Source organism: Paroedura picta, chromosome 4 (assembly GCF_049243985.1).
Source record: "Paroedura picta isolate Pp20150507F chromosome 4, Ppicta_v3.0, whole genome shotgun sequence".
Taxonomy (NCBI): Eukaryota; Metazoa; Chordata; class Lepidosauria; order Squamata; family Gekkonidae; genus Paroedura; species Paroedura picta.
In genome coordinates, this window is record NC_135372.1 from 32,241,255 (window position 1) to 32,258,777 (window position 17,523).

The 17,523-nt window shown below is 46.2% G+C and overlaps 1 protein-coding gene across 1 annotated transcript in view; it reads left to right on the forward strand.

Annotated features, from left to right (window-relative positions):
* LOC143836733 (uncharacterized) overlaps nt 1–17,523 on the forward strand; it is a 37,320-nt gene that overhangs the window by 941 nt on the left and 18,856 nt on the right. The gene's annotated exons all lie outside the window — the stretch shown is intronic.

Below are 17,523 nucleotides of genomic sequence, written 5' to 3' on the forward strand. Positions count from 1 at the left end.
TGCGTTAACTCTCCCATTGGCGATGGGGAAGACATAGAATCATAGAATCATAGAGTTGGAAGGGGCCATACAGGCCATCTAGTCCAACCCCCTGCTCAACGCAGGATTAGCCCTAAGCATCCTAAAGCAAACATTGTGGCTTTTATTTCGCACCCCAGAAGTTACAGTCAGTTTAGAAGTGGATCCTACTTCAAAATGTTTGAGAACTACAAATCTACTGGGCCAGCGTATAAATGGACACAGAGAAACCCAGAATGGTTCTAGGCAGTTTCTTCTCGGTGCCCTTCCTAACCCAGACAGTAAAGTCAGAGTGGACTCAATTCTCATCTCATCTATAAGGAATATGTTGTGGAATGAAACGTTCCCTTTGAGACTGTTAAAGTCTCTGCTTCTGCAGCCTGTTTGGGCTCGGCCATTGCAGAGTTAAATTAATTAATTGGGCTCAGAAACACATGGGTAAAGTTTACTCATCAATGTAATTCAGGCCATTCCCCTTTGAGAAGAGGGCTCCAGGTGACCTGCAAATCTATCAAATACAGATATAAGCAAAACATTAGCATTCAAAAATCACGGGTTCCCGCAGAGTAATCTTTTTGAATTGTCTTGGAGGACAAGCAGGAACATGAGGGCGATTTTTAAAGTCAAGATGGCAGAACCTCTTAGTGTGTCTGGAGGTCTGCTGCCAGTACACAAAAGGGTCAGTAATTTTTAGGGTTGCTAGCCAATGGCTGGGAATGGGCTGGAGGTGAGGGAACATGGGGCGGTGTCACATTGATGGTGTGATGTCATTTCTGGGCCAAACCTGGAAGTGATGCCAACCTCCTTCCAGAGTTCAGTGAAAACTCTCCCTCGGTAGCAGAAGTCTCTTAAGAATCTGTGAATTGTTGCGATCCGTAATAGCTTTGGTCTTCATGAGACAGAATACAATGCACTGAACTCAGGATTGTTGGCTTCGTTTGAGCCCCAACCGGGCAAGCCTGGTCCTGTTATATCTTGGAAGCCATTATATAAAAATATAGATGCACTGGGAAACCAGTATGGCAATAAAATATTCAAATTGGACTTGTATAGAGTCTTCTCTCTTGAGTAATTCTTTATTCTCATTATTTCACACAAATCCCGACGCATTTCGCCTTACAGCTTTTTCAAGGGACAATGCCCTGATGACTAATCCAGAGAGCAGGGGTAGTCAACCTGTGGTCCTCCAGATGTACATGGACTACAATTCCCATGAGCCCCTGCCAGTACTTGCTGGCAGGGGCTCATGGGAATTGTAGTCCATGAACATCTGGGGGACCACAGGTTGACCACCCCTGATTTAGAGGGTGACCAGATCTTTGTGGGGTTGTTTACCAGTTTGCCCAAAGAGTGTGTTTCTGATTCCGTGGTGCGAGTCCTTTGTTTTAGACGCTGTCATAGGAGCGTGGAGAGCCACCTTTGGCTCAGTGGTCTATGATAAAATTAAATAAATAAAACCTTTCATGGAATTTGCAGCAAGGAGACTTGGGCGCTGGAGCTGACCTCATAAGTCAACTCAGCAGAGAAAGAAAAATTGCTTGCTTCTTCATAGTGCTACTTAAAAAAAAAAAGAATAAATCTGAAATGCCAGTTTTATTCATGTTTGACTGCTGCTTGAAAAAAAAAAGCCTGAAGGGGACATGATAAATGGCTGTGAATATATGAAGGAGGAGGAGGTGGAGATGGGTCTCATTAACAATAATTGAGGTCAGAGCTGGTGGGTAATGGTCTGGAACCGCAGGAGAAAAGACGGTGATTACGGCCCATTACACACACACAGCTTACTGCAGATTTTCAGAGCAGTAAGCCTTTAATCTTGACACCGGATTCTGTGCCCACCTTCCGCACCGTGCTTTTTCCTCCGGCGTATTTATTCTGCACCTGCAATTTAAAAAGCATACTTTTCTAAATTAAGTGGAATGTCCCTTGTGAGGTCTGGGGGCTGGTGTCCACAATGGTATTTAAAAATGTACTCAATTGTCATATCACAACTGTGCAACAAGAAAGTGCCTTCTATTTCAAAATCAGCCTTTTGCAACTTTTTTATCATTGAGAAACCCCTGAAACATTCTCCAGGCTTCGAGAAACCCCGGAAGTGGCACAATCAGGCAGAATATGGTTGGGAAGCAGAGCTGTGGACACGCCTACCTGGGCCCCTCCCCTTCCCACCCCCCTCCAGGCCCATCATTGGCCTTTGGGGGGGTCAACATGACCATATATGGTCATATCACCCAATAAATGTTTAACAATTTTTTTAAATACCCTATATACTCGCAGATAAGCCTAGTTTTTAGCACCTTTTTCACACTGAAAAAGCCCTCCTCAGCTTATACGCGGGTATATATGGTAATTGAAATAAAAGCCTGCTCCAACCAACCAATCATTGCTCTGGCAGCTTGTAGGACATCAAAGGTTTGACTGAGGGGCTCTTTTTTCCTTTTGCCTTCACTTCCTCCTCTTCTTAATCAGTTCTTCCAAACTATTCTTTTGGTTTCTGTGGGTGAAAAGCAGGATACAAAAACCAGCAGATATTCATTCTCTTGACTTTTCTGTATTTGTTATTGGTGGGGGAGTGGAGGCTTTATGGGAGAGCCTGTGATGATGGAGCATTTCCCACCCTCGGCTTATATGCGAGTCAATACGTTTGCCCAGATTTTGTGGTAAAATTAGGTCTCTTGGCTTATACGCGGGCCGGCTTATATGCGAGTATATACGGGTATATACAAAATTAATGAACTCCTACACATATAGGAAACATTTCCTGGCTTGTCAAGAAACCCCAGGGCTTCATGGAGCTCTGGATGAGAAAGTCTGCGTTTAAATCCACATGGTTTTGCACGTGCTCGTTGAATGTAAGGGAACAGAGAGGAACGTGGGCAAATGGAGAAAACAAATTGACAAGGCTTTCTTTGAAACTGAAAAGCAGCTGCAACACCCCATTTTCCATATTGCTGTGTCTTATCGGCCACTGTGAAACATGGGAAAGAGTCATGCGGGCTCATAATATGGGCGAACATGCTGAGTGTACAGCATGCATGGTAGATCCTACAGACACTGGCATTGCAAGCTGTGATTGTTGGCTGTGTATGTGTGCGCTTGGCACCTGTCCAAAGTGGCTGCAACTCCACCACACTTTTCATTTGTATGGGGGAGGAGTCATCTAGCAGAAGCTCTGGAGAGACTTTTCAGACTTGTGCCACTAAATTTTTAAAAAATGGCGTCAGGGGGTATTTTTTCTGATGCCCTAGTGCCATTTTGTGGATTAGACAGTACTTGGTTTAAAGAGACTTGGTTTAAAGGGTACCTGGTATCAAGAGCCAGATATTGAGCCATTCAGGGCTTTTCCTCCAGGGTGTCTGTAGGATAAAATGCTGCCCTGAGTCCAGCCAATCCCAGCCCTTCCGATCGTTTTCCCCTTCCTCACAGCTCAGGAATAATGCTGGAGAAGTTATCATAAACAAAATGGCAGCCTAATGCATAGAGGAAGAAGATAAATACATAACTCTGCAAATTAGGTCCAAGCCAACACCCATGATGCTAAAACTGTTCCCCGAATGAAGATCTGTTTCATCTCCCAGAGCGCTGGTGCCGCACAAATTAATTCTTTCCTGCATCTGCTGGAACTGCTTCCTGCTCCGTTCCGATTGGTGATGTGATCCTCTTTCTTCATTAGTTTGGGCTAATAGATAATAAGGCAAACAACCGGAAAGTCACCAAGGAGCCAGCATCAGCAGGCCTGCCTATTTTTGATTTGATTAATTTAGCTATTTATAACTCATTCCATTTCAAAGGCTCGGAACAACTTGCACAATATTTAAACTGGAAAGAGTTGGCGGTGGAGGGGGAAGGAACATTTCTAAAATTGTTGGGGGTCCTATAAGAATGATTCTGTTGGACGTAACGAAGCAACCTTGAGGAGGAAACATCAGCCTGGATACGAGACGGAACAATTCCCTCACCCCGCGCCTGTTGTCAGTTCTGGTCCCATACTACTGTGGGTTATGCACACACATTTTTGTGCTTTGCATTTTGTTTTGCTTCCTTCTTGTTTTGTTGTTGTTTTCTTCTCGGTTCTTTTGAGACCACTTTTTCCTCAATCTGTATTTGGAAACCGACCTTTTCTACTACCCATAATCCTTCTGTCGGTTTTCTTTGTCCAGTCCATTTTTCAATGATTAGGCTGTCATCGTCATCTTTCTCATCCTCATTGTCAAACCACTCCCTCTCCTCCCCGGTTGCTCCTATGACATTCATTTTTTTCCAAACGGCAATAAAATGTTGATATATCGTTGTACGGATATGTCAAGCAATTTCTCTGAATTCCCAGCTCTCATTCTCTATTCTAGCACCTTCTTTCAAGGCCTTTGTTCTTATAACTCCATAAGGGAAGGTGCTAGAGATTTACTTTTTTACAAAAATAAAAGCTGGAAATAGCTTTTCTCAACTTTTTTATTCTTGAGAAACTCCTGAGACATTCTTCAGGCTTCGAGAAACCCCAGAAGTGATGCAATCATGCAGAATATGGTTGGGAAGCAGAGCTGTGGACACGCCCACTTGGGCCCCTCCCCTTCCCACCCCCTCCAGGCCCATCATTGGCCATTTGGGGGAGTCTGCATGACCATGTCTGGTCATATCATCCAACAAATGTTTAACAAAACTGAAAAAGATATTTAAAAAGAATTAACGCCCACCCATTCAGGAATGCCTTCCAGGACAGTCAAGAAAATCAGTTCCATGAAATCCTGGTTGGGATAGATTCAAGTGGATAGCCGTGTTGGTCTGAAGTAGCACAACAAAACTTGAGAAGCACCTTTAAGACCAACAGAGATTTATTCAAGGTGTGAGCTTTCGTGTGCATGCACATTTGTGCATGCACACGAAAGTTCACGCCTTGAATAAATCTCTGTTGGTCTTAAAGGTGCCATTGGATTCACATTTTCCTAGCTGAGAAAGGCTGCCTTAAAGCATTAGATAATCTTTCTCTGTATTGTGTAAATTCTCACCCAGAAGTGTCATTGCCAGTGTTTGGCAGTGGATGGTGGCAACGTGAACGCCTTCCCAACAGCAGCAATTGAAAAGCTTTAAAAAAAATCACACGGAAATTATAGGAAGACGTTCCGAACAAACCAACCGCTTGTGAGTAAATCAGCCGAACGGGCCTCCTGCGGAGAGGGGTGTATTGGAGGAAACATCAGGGGGATGGATGGAGAAGGGGAATAAAAGAATGAAGAGCCCTTGCCTTAATTTAGTTCCCCGGGTGGGCTGTGGAGGAAATGGCTGAATGGCTGGGACATTAGCCTTCAGATACGGAAAGAGAAACGCAAGGAAATGAGGCCACCTGGTCCTAGGAGGAACCATAAATGGACCCAGGGTTGCCAGCTCTGGGTTGGAGATTTGGGGGGGGGGGGTGGAGCCTGCAGAGGGCAGGGTTTGGTGATGGGAGGGACTTCAGCAGGAAGTCATGCCATAGGCTCCACCCTCCAAAGCAGTCATTTCTTCCAGGGGAACTGATCTCGGTTGTCTGGAGAGAAACGGTAACAGCGGGAGATCTCCAGCCCTAACTATGCCTGTGGCTGATGGAACTCAGTAGGAATAGTTCGCCCAGTAGGTATACTTTTCAGGCTGCATCCTGACATGGGCCCATTCGGCACACATTGGACAATGTACTTTCAAAGCGTTTTAGAAGTAGATTTTCCTGTTCCGCACAGGAAAATCCAGCTACAAAAGGACATTGAAAGAGCATTATCCAACGCATGCGGAATGGGCCCTGGGTGTGACTTACGACAGGGGATGGACGTGTAAAAGCAGCACAAGTGAAAGGCATTTGGGGGCATCTCTGTACCGTTTCCCTCTTTCTGACTTCTGTGCTGGAACCCAAACTGCCATCTTAGGCTGTTCTGTTTCCTTTTCCTTTCTGGAAGTGGCTTGCACACCTCTGCTGAGAAGGCGCTTAAGGTCAAGGCAGGCTGCTGGCCTTGTCCAGCCAATTGCTCTGTTTTCTATTGCCAAGTCTTCAGTGTTGAGGTCTTCCCAGGTCCTGCGACATCCTCTAAAGGGAGAAGCGAGGGACCAGACCCGCCCTCTTCTGCATATAACATTGGAATTCTGCCATTGCGCGATTGTCTTTTAAAAGCTACTGTCTGGAACAAATGTCCTGGCTGTCTGAAGGACAAGCTAGGCTTTTGTGAAAATAGAACACAGGTCAGTGGGTTTGGATCCATCGATGACGTGGATGGGCTCTGTGAGCAAGTTTCCCCTTCCCCGTAGTCAGGTGACAGGTGGGGAGGGGGGAAATGCACTCGCATGGAAACTGGGTTTTCAAATCTGACTATCCAGTACATTTTTAGACTAATGTTCCTCTAAGAAAGCATGCATGGCTTTCCCTTCCCTGTTTCATCCTCATGATGACAACCCTGTATGGTAGTTCACCCAACAAATTTCATGGCAGATAGAGATTTGAATCCAAGCCTCTTAGATCCTGCCTCTGACCTCTACAGTAGCATAGTAGCACTACAGTACAGAACTAAAGTAGCACTACAATAGCACAGCACTACAGTAGCACACTGGCACTCCTATCCTACCAGTGCTGCAGTGTCACAATAGCGCTACAGTAGCACACTGGCAATCTTAATACTACCAGCACTATAGCGCCACAGCAGTGCAGTAGCAAATTGGCACTCTTACCCTACCAACACCACAGGAGCACAGTATGACTACAGTAGCACACTGACACTCATATTCTCACCACTACTGTAGCACACCAGTACTACGGTAGCACACTGACACTTTTACCCTCTTACCAGTACTATAGTAGCACAGCGCTATAGTAGCAAACTGGCACTATTACCCTACCAGCAGTACAGTAGCACACTGGCACTATTAACCTATCAGGACTACAAGAGTACAGTAGGACTACAGCAGCACACTGACACTCTTATTTTCACCAGTACAGTAGCAAACTGGCACTCTTATCCCACCAGCACTATAGTAGCACAGCACTACAGGAGCAAACTGACACTTATACCCTACTAGCGCTACAGGAGCACAGTAGGACTACAGTAGCACACTGGCACCGTACCTGTTTTTAATCTTCTCCTCTCAAAGCAGCCTTTCAAGCTTGTTTACACAGTCTTCTACCTTGAAGGGCAAAGTAGACATTCAACCAAGTATCTGTGACTGTAGCAGTCCTTCTACAGAAGGGGTGGCCAAACTATGGCTCTCCAGATGTCCACTGACTACAATTCCCATAAGCTTCTGCCAGCATGTTCACCGTGTCTGGCATTTGGTCCGTTTAGACCAGTGCGATTGAACCTGACAAGTGGTACCTCTCCATCATCTCTGGCTTGGCAGAGGCCCATGTCTGTTGCATTTGTAAAGTTAGGGTCTGAGTTGGGTTTGTGTACAAGGTAAATAAACGACAGCATCTGAGACCTGATGAGATTGAGCTAGCCTGGGCTATCCAAGCCAGGGCAAAAATGCAGCCCAGAGCTCCAAACTACCAGAGGCCTTTAAATATAGGCGTGGGGGAAGCCAAGATTACTTTTGGGAGATGATTCTATGGGGCCCCTTAAACTTGACATCAAGTTGACATAGCCTCTGCCATTCAGGCTCCACTCTACAAGGACTGGGATCCGGAGCCTCCACGGGCAAAGCACCTCCTTTGCTTTTGATCGACTTAAACTCTTTGCTCTCAGCCTACGAGGCAATGCTTTCAAGCAGCGAGCCTAGCCTCATGGCCAACCTTCCATCAACCAAGACGGCATTGTGGACCAGGCAGTGTGTGGGCGCATCATTTCCACCGTGCGTGCCCACACATTGACTGCGGGCTGCCCTTCCTCCGCAGAGAGCTTTGTGCTGGATCCCGTACGGAGCACTTATATAATCTGACATTTCGTTCTGTTCCCGTCATTTTAACAATGCGGCAATGTGGGCAGTCCCTGGCAGGCTTCGTACCAGATAGGCGGAGGGGCCGGGTAGGGGATCTCAGTCCTCCGTAGATCCTTCCCCTACTGAGAGCAGAGCCGGAGGGGGCTGTGGCATCCGATGCTGGAGGAGGCAAACGCATCCATTGCAGGCCAGATCCTTCCCTGAGACACCCACTCACACTTTTCCCGAAAGCAGATTTGGCATGCTGGAGCTCTGAATCAGGGCAGAATTATAGACGACAATTATGACAGAAGGATAATATTGGAAGAGCCCCCCCCCCCATATTACCACTGTAAGGATTTTTTTCCCTCTTAAGGGCCAGTTCATGCACACATTGTCTGTGGTCATTCACTGAAACATCAAACGGTGACATCTATAGAAAGCCTAGATCAAGGTTTCTCAACCAGGGTTTCAGGAAACCCTGGGATTTCTTGACACCCCTGGAAGGGTTTTTCTGAATGGGATCAGCTGTTTGGCAGTGTTCTTAAATGCCTCCTCCTCTGTCTCTGCAGCCCAGAGGGGCTTTATGGGGAGACATTTAAAGACCCTGGCAAACAGCTGATTCCCTGGTGCTGTTTCAGCGACCTTGACTCAAAGTTCCCAAACTGGCCAAACTCGAATCGATATATCAAATTCAGTTGATTTGAGTTGTCCTGAATCTGGAAACCTCGAATCAGAAAACTACGGATTACTCCCTCCCCCCCAATGCACATCCCCTAGGCCTGTGGGAAGTGGGAAGATACGCATGTGTGGTCAAGTCTATGTGCCTCTCTAAAACCATTACACCGGGGGTAGTCCAACTGCGGCCCTCCAGATGTCCATGGACTACATTTCCCATGCACCCCTGCCAGTGTTTGCTGGCAGGGGCTCATGGGCATTGTAGTCCATGGACATATGGAGGACCACAGTTTGACTACCCCTGCATTACACTTATTAACCATGCGAAAACACTATAAGAAAAACAACTGCTTCTTTTGGAATAAGGGATCCCCTTTTACCTCAGAACCACCCTGATGCACTGACCGTTCAGTCAGTCTACCATCTACCACTAAACCGTCCTGTGTTTTGGGTCCAGCTAAGAATTGTAAGACAAGAGCCTTTAGTGACGGCGGAAATGAGGAAGGCGAGGGAGGTGGTTGTAACACAAGTGACCTCAGAACACCTCAAAAGACACCTCTTTTGCCGAGGTTTCCCACAAAAGAGGCACACACTGAGAGAAAGACGAACATTACAGTGATTCATCACACAGAGCTTGTGTGGGTGGAGACCCTCCCACAATTCCCTTGTGTAGCCAAGGTCTCTCCAATCTCCCAGTCAGGTTTGTGCTGCTGTGGGAAAGCCGCTGGAACAGGCGGTCTCCCCCTTCCGGCCTCTCACAGGCCCTCCAACCTTCTTTGCCTGTAGGAAGATGCAGGGTCACATTCAGGCTGCCTCCGTGTGCCTCAGACCTCGAGTTTGGCATCCAAACAATTCTGGAAGGGCCTGGTGGGAGCTTCAGCGAGCGGCATGTTGTTACAGCGACAACAGCAGAAAGCGAGAAAGCTCAGGAAGACATTCTTCTCCGGATCAAGCACGAATCACCCACTCTCACTGAGGAGGAAGAGGCAATTAAAAAAAAAAATACACCAAAGTATGTTGAACAAGGGAGCAGTGCTTTGAAAGGAAAAACCTGTTGCCGCGGAAGAACGAGAAGAAAATGAAAAGGGGGGGCGAGAAGGACTGCTGAGCGCAGAATGAAAAGCCTCCGTGGAAGGACAGGGACGCTGGGCCGAGCTAATTAGTTAGGACTGCAGGGGACATCTCCGCTTGTCCTTTGCTGACCTCAGATAGCCTCGAGGCAAGTAAGGTCACCCAGCAGCCGTGGTCACCTTCAGAGAGATGCAGCAGGAGCCTAATTATCCAGACGTGCAGTTGGATAGGCAGGAAGAGGCCTTGGGAGAGAGATACACAGGACAACAGCAAAATGGGTATAGAGCAAGATCAGTTCTTAGGGCATATCTCCATCTTGTTGAATATTGAGTAGGGGTGCAGTAGGGGTGGTCAAACTGTGGGTCTCCAGATGTCCAGGTGGCGGCTGGCAGGGGCTCATGGTAATTGTAGTCCAGGGAGAGCCGCAGTTTGGCCACCCCTACTGTAGCTATCCTTTGCAACCGGATTATTTTTTGTGGCACAAGCCAGGTGATGTGGGATTGCTGTGTCACAGGCGCATGGAGAAAGCATGAACGACTAATTGGGCTTGGTTAGATGATCTGTTCCAAAGTAGATGTTCTCGACGTTACGATGATTGATAACTGCAGTCATCCTATAAGGATTTGAGTAATAGGGAGATACTTATTGTTTCAGCAGGTCAAATACTCCAGTTCACCCTGAGCTTATCAGCGCTTGCCAGCCAAGTAGGGCTGGCCACGCTCAGTACTTGGGTGGGAGACTACCAAGGAAGATTTGGTTGCTAAGTAGAGGAAGGCAAGGGCAATCCACCTTTGCTCATCTGTTGCCTGGAATGCCATGTGGACAGGGGTCCCCTGCTTGACGGTGCTTTTCTTCTTCATTGTCTTTGTCTTCTTAAACGTAGTTTATCTGGATTTCAGTAAAGCTTTTGATGAGGTTCCACATGATGTTCTTGTTGACAAGTTGGTAAAATGCGGTATCGATCCTAATTCTGTCAGGTGGATCGATAACTGGTTGACTGATCGTACCCAGAGGTTACTTGTTAATGGTTCAGCATCCTCTTGGAGAAGAGTGACAAGTGGAGTTCCCCAGGGATCTGTCCTGGGGCCTGTGTTGTTCAACATATCTTTAACCGCTCCTGCGGAGCGGATTAAATAAAAGAGTTGGGGAGGAGTTGGGGCGGGACCTGTCCGGGATAAAAACTCGGAGGGCCCAATCAGGAGCTGCAAAGCGGCTCCTGATTGGGCCCCTCCGAGTGCCACTCGAGGGCCAAGTGGCCAATTGGGAGGCGTGCATAGCGTCAAGATGGGCCAGTGGCCTGAGTCAGAGACAAGGGTGCCTTCTGATATAGCCCCAGCTCTAACCACTCTCCAGTACTGCCTCTCTATGACTGATATATACTCACTGTGCTTGTTAAAGCTCCTGATTCAGAGCTACAGAGTGATCTCTGCCAGCATTCAACGCTTGCCTTCCTCTTTGCCAATCATGGGCTTGAGATTTCTCCCATAGTTTCCAAACAATACAAGAGCAATTGACTCTATTTAATTATTATTTGAGGGTAGGGTTTTTTGTTTTGTTTTGCTGGTCTTTTTTTTTTTTTTTTTTTGCAATATGGTGCCTAATTAGACGAGGAGAGGAACAGAATTATAAACAAGAAAGCTGTTCTCTGTGACAAAGAACATTTCACTCTTGTGCTGTTAGAGAGTGAGTGTTTATGAATTTCAATTGCAAAGCATAGTCCATGAAATCAAAACAAAGATTCTTCCCAGTGCTAGTAAAAAAAAGAAGAAGAAGAAAAAGCCAAGCAGATGTGTGAGTTGGGGAATGGCGCCCTCTGGTGAATGATTACATTTCTGACATGGAAATTATGTACTGGGGAACAAGTAGGCATGTGCAAAAATTATATTCAGTATTGTTCAAGGATTTGGGGCAGATATACCAATATAGCCGAAAACCAATATCAGTGTGGTGTAGTAGAGCCAGCTTGGTGTAGTAGTTAAGAGCACTGGCTTCTAATCTGGTGAGCTGGGGTTAATTCCCTACTCCTCTACGTGCAGCCAGCTGGTTGACCTTGGGCTAGTCACAGTCTTGATAGTGCTGTTCGGACTGAGCAGTCCTGTCACATCTACCTCACAGGGTGTCTGCTGTGGGAGAGGAAGGGCAGGCGATTGTAAGCCGCTTTGAGATACCTTCAGGCAGTGAAAAGCGGGGTATAAAAACAATCTATTCTTCTTCTTTTTCTTCTACTATTCGGATTCAACCACATTCAGGAATACCGAATGTATTCGTCTCTATTATACTGTTTATGGGTTCATTAAAGTCCGTGGGAAATCTAGCTCACTTATGGTAGAGTTTTCAAGGCAAGAGATAAACCCCCATAGAGTTTTCAAAGCAAGAGATAAACAGAGGTGGCTAGCCATTGCCTGTCTTGGGCATCTCCAATCACAGCTGACTCTGCTTAGCAATTGAGATTGGATGAGATCAGGCTAGGTCAGGCCATGGAAGTTCTATCTCTGCCCTCCGCCTTGCAGCGAAAGAAATGTCTGGGGTTTGGTGAGGTTTCATGTGTTGTGGTAGCCACAAAGCCATGGCTTTCCCACACAGAAGACTGAGCTGCCCTTTCAGACCAAATAGATCTCTTTAGGTGTAGGAAAGGGAAGATTAAATCAAAGGGGTGGTAGATTGACATAATTTTAGCACACTCTGTGCATTTGGGGCTCGTGTATAACCTTTGCCTGTGGATTGAGTTCAGTGTAAGCCTGTTGATGCCCTCCCCCCCAGCATTTAGCAAAATCAGTGGGCTGGCACCTTTATCAGTCACCAAGAAATCCCCTCCCCAGTCTCTTCTAAGAATCATTTTCAGGAGTTTAAAAAGTGCTTAAAACTCCTAATTATAGGCATAAAGAAGTTTTAGATGCCAAATAGATAAGGGAGTTAAGAAGAAAAATGGCAGCATGAAGTAGGAGGAAAGACAAAGGAGTATCAAATAACCAATGTTGAAAGTACAATGTAAAAACACAATAATTTGTATTTTTCTATTGAAATGCAATTTCTATTGAAATGCAATAGACGTATTTATGCACAATGTAAGAATGCCCAAAATGTACAGTCCGCTTACAGATAGACAAATCTAAAGTCCTTTTTACAAATGGGTTCCAGGAGAAGTGCCAATCTCTAATGCATGTATGTTACATGATTTCCGGTTCACGCACATTTCAGTTGTACTTCTTCAGGCACACAACGGATATATATATAATAATATTTTCCTTCGAAGTTTCAGAGTCAATGTAGCGCTGGGGATAGCCCCTGCTTGAGACACTATGATAAATAATCTGGCAAAGTATCTTCTTCTGATAAACTATGGCCAGAAAGAAATCAGATGGAGCCCATAAATTTACCGAAATACAACCTACAGCATTGCCTATCACATTTCCAAAAAGGCTCTGTAATTTTATATTGTACTTTCATTGTTGGGTATTTGATGTTCGTTATATGCTGTATTCATACGTTGTGTGTGTGTTTTTTCCCCTGGGGTTTGATTTTATTCTTTTTGTATTATTCACAGTATTGTCCTTTGGATGCAGAGTTTTATTTGAGTTTATTTGAGATTTCCCATTCTTCCACATGCAGCTGGCTGGGTGACCTTGGGCCAGTCACCATTCTCTCAGAGCTCTGTTAGCCCCACCTATCTCACAGGGTGTCTGTTATGGGGAGAGGAAGGGCAGGTGAATGTGAGCTGCTTTGAGACTCCTTTGGATAGTAAAAAATGGGTATTAAAAAACCAACTCTTCTTCTCCAAACCAAGGCACAAAGGGGATGCAAGTCGCTTGTGTTCTTGAAGCTGTAGGTGCAACTTGGTAGGTGCAACTTCCCCTCTTTCTTGGGAGGAGTAGCCTTAAGTGGGGCATCTTATCCCAAGTTCTCCTTGGCTTCCACCTGTGTTATGGTGATGGTAACAGGGGTAGGTTCACCCTAAGGAAGATGGTGGACCCATCTTCAGTTGAGACTAAGCGAACCCTAAAGGACCAGGGGTGATTGACTCCACTAGCTTTGGGGCTGTATAAATGTCCCAGCACATGCCTGTGGTGTAGCAAGAATGCTCCATTTGGATGAACGGAAGAACTAGCAAGGAGACAAAGAAATTATGTGAAGGCAGATAAAAATGGACAAGGGCAGAAGAAGATGTTTAATCATACAAGTTAATAGAGGAAGCCAGTGAAGAGAAACATAGTGGAAGAGGAACACGATCAAAACACGGAGGAAGTTTTTAAAACGTAGTGATAAGTGAATCTCAAGAAAACAGAGCCAGAAGGGCTGATAAGCAAAAATGTCAACAGCAATCAACAGGAGATGGAATAAGAAATTCATTGGCAAGAGAAGCTAAATTTGAATAATATTATAGACAAAAACAAATCAACAACCTTAACCAGAGCAGTAATGTGGAGTGCAAAGAACCAAGCAGCGTCAAACGTAATGCCCCGGCTTTTAACTTGTTCCGAAGACTGATTGTACCAATTAAGAGAGACGAAAAGGAAAAGGCTATAGGGGAACTTGATAAATTCTGACTTCTGGGTATCGACTGAGATAATGATCCAACATCCAGATGAAAACAGCAGCGAGACAAGTGGAAATATTACCACGATTTGGAGGAACAGAAGGAGGGAGCGGATGGGATTGGGTTGATTGTCGGCAGCATTGCGGTAGAGTAAAGCCAAAAGGAGTAAACAGCAGAGAGGAAGATTAGAGAGAGAGAGTGTCATGGGTCAGTCAGGCTACGGGGATATTGAGGAATCCTCAGAGGAGGAAGGGCCTGCAAAGCTAGATCAGAAGCGACAGAAGCCGACAGATGGGAGGAGGAGATGCAAGCATGCCAAGATTTACAACCAAGAGCTTGCACAGAATAACCGCGAGCTCTTAGTCAGCTACCTGGCCCCAGCTACCTGTTTCCAGCCCTCTTGTATCACCCGCGCCTTTAGAGAAGAAGAGATGCAGAATTAGAGCAGAGCTGCTGGCTAAAAGAAAAAGTGCTTGCCTCATGGCTCAACGTCAGCTACCTGCTGTAAGTGATGCCAAGTCATTGCAGGATTAAGGCTGAAATCTACTGAGTGCGGGGGGGGGGGGGAGAAGGGGAGGGTTGGTTGGGTTATTTTAATTATTTTACTCAATTGGTATAAGCTGCCTTGAGCCAGCTGGCTGGGAGTGGCAGTGAGTAAAAGAAATAAATTAATAAATAAACATTTTCTCCCGGAGCTGTTTGGTTGTTTATGCCTCCATGCTTAGCTTCTGCTACATATCAGCACACCACACTGCTGCAGAGGGAACTGGAACAGTGAAGAAGCTGCCAACCCCAGGCAGCCACCCCCTTGAGAAGTATCCCCCCACCACACTGGTGTTTTTTTTTTGGGGGGGGTTGTTTTGCATTTCACATTTCAGAATGCTTTTGCTCAGAGTCGACAGTAAGAACTGCAAATAATTTCGTTATATGCAATGCACGTCTGCTTGCATCGGGTTTCTTGGGTTGCAATGGATGTTGAATTAAGACAAATTAATCCCTCAGATCAGAATTTGTTGCATGACCCCCCCCCCCGACCGCCAGTCACACCCAGCCTTGCTCATAATAAATGAACTCCCTTTAAACCCTAGGCCGTGTTTGGGCCTTGCAATAACCCAGGAGGGCTCCACTGGAAATTATATACTCTGTAGATGTAGATTTTATCACAGACTTCAGCTGGCTGCAAAAAGAGAGCATTAGGCACCCGTAGAGATGAAGGGTGTTTAGCATTTATGATAGAACCACCCCAGCGGTTCTGTTTTCTGTATAGTTTCTTCAGTTCCATGTAAACCGCCCTGAGCCTTCAGGGAGGGCAGTATATAAATGTGATAGACAGATAGACAGACAGACAGATAGACAGATACAGACTACCTTTAATGGCACAAACAATTTATGATCGAGGATCCAAGGCTTAATTTGATAGTCTTTGGACTGATCTAGCTTTGGACAGCAGATTTGGAAGGTAGACGCTAACATTATAATCCTGCTGAGGTTGCTCCCCAAGGCTCCAACCCCAAATCTCCAGGAATTTCCCAACCCGGAGCTGGCAACCTTAACATGTTCAAAAGTTAAGGGCAGTAGGCTAAGGAGGGAAGCGCCAGTAGCACATGTCATGTTCTTAAAGAGCAGTCAGAACGAGCAGGACACGTACTAGTAGGAACGTGCATGCTGGAAGTACACAAAATACTGTATGCAAAAAGTGGAGACTCTTCTTCAAATATATCATGCAATAACAAATAACATACACTCCATTTACAGCCATCAATAATAACCCCAAAATCCTTAGGCCACACACTGCACAAAAAGACTCTCTTTGTAGGGTATCTTTTCTTGCCTGGTGGAAATTTGCCATGGAGTCACGATCTCTGGCCGCTGAAAGAAATGTCTCAAAAGATGAGCGTCCTCTTACAAACAAATGAAGGCCAACTGAACTCCCAGGTATGTATCTTCTTCCATGTTCTGTTAAGGTAAAGGTAAAGGTATCCCCTGTGCAAGCACCAAGTCATGTCTGACCCTTGGGGTGACGCCCTCTAGCGTTTTCATGGCAGACTCAATACGGGGTGGTTTGCCAGTGCCTTCCCCAGTCATTACCGTTTACCCCCCAGCAAGCTGGGTACTCATTTTACCTACCTCAGACGGATGGAAGGCTGAGTCAACCTTGAGCCGGCTGCTGGGATCGAACTCCCAGCCTCATGGGCAGACAGCTTCAAACAGCATTTCTGCTGCCTTACCACCCTGCGCCACAAGAGGCTCTCATGTTCTGTTAGCATAACAGAAAAGGAAACTCAGTTATTGGATATGGCTGGAAAGGAACCTGGAGGCATGAGACACTACAAAGGGGCAGCTTTAGGAGTTTCCTGAACAGCTTCACCAGAAACAGTTAAGAGCAGTGGCCTCTAAGCTGGGAAACAGGTTGATTCCCCACTCTTCCTCCTCATGCAGCCAGTTGGGTGACACCGGGCCATCCAGTTCTCTCAGGACTCTCTCAGCCTCACCTACCTTACAAGGAGTCTGTTGTGGGGAAAGGAAGGGAAGGTGATTGTAAACTGCTCTGAGACTTATGTGGCCTGCTGGGCAACCTTGGCCCACTCACAGTTCTCTCACAACTCTCCCAGCCACACCTACCTCACAGGGCGCCTGTTGTGGGGAGAGGAAGGGTAGGTGGTTGTAGGCTGCTTTGAGAATCCTTCAGGTAATAAAAAGGTGGCACACAAAAATTCAGCTCTTCTTAGCACTGAGAAACTAGAATTCCACAGCACAACCGTTAGATGTCTTAAACCACTAACCTATCCTAGTGTTTTGAGTTTTCTTTAATGTTTGTTAGAGTTTATGAAGAAGAGTTATGAAGAAGAAGAGAGCCAGCTTGGTGTAGTGGTTAGGAGTGCGGACTCCTAATCTGGTGAGCCGGGTTTGAATCTGCGCTTCCCCACAGGCAGCCAGCTGGGTGACCTTGGGCTCGCCACAGTGCTGATAAAGCTGTTCTGCCCTAGCAGTGATATCAGGGCTCTCTCTCAGCCTCACCTACCCCACAGGGTGCCTGTTGTGGGGAGAGGAAAGGGAAGGTGACTGTAAGCTGCTTTGAGCTGCTTCTTTCTTCTTCTTCTCTTCTGCTTTTCTCTCCCCAAAGGAGTCTCAAAGCGGCTTACATTCGCTTTCCCTTTCCTCTTCCCACAACAGACACCCTGTGAGGGACGTGAGGTTGAGAGAGCCCTGAGATTATTGAAGAGGAGTTGGTTCTTATATGCCGCTTTTATCTACCCCAGTGGTTCTCAACCTGGGGGTCAGGATCCCTTTGGGGGTCGAACGACCATTTCACAGGGGTTGGGGCAGGGCAAGCAGCTTGGCTGGGGAAGTGCCAT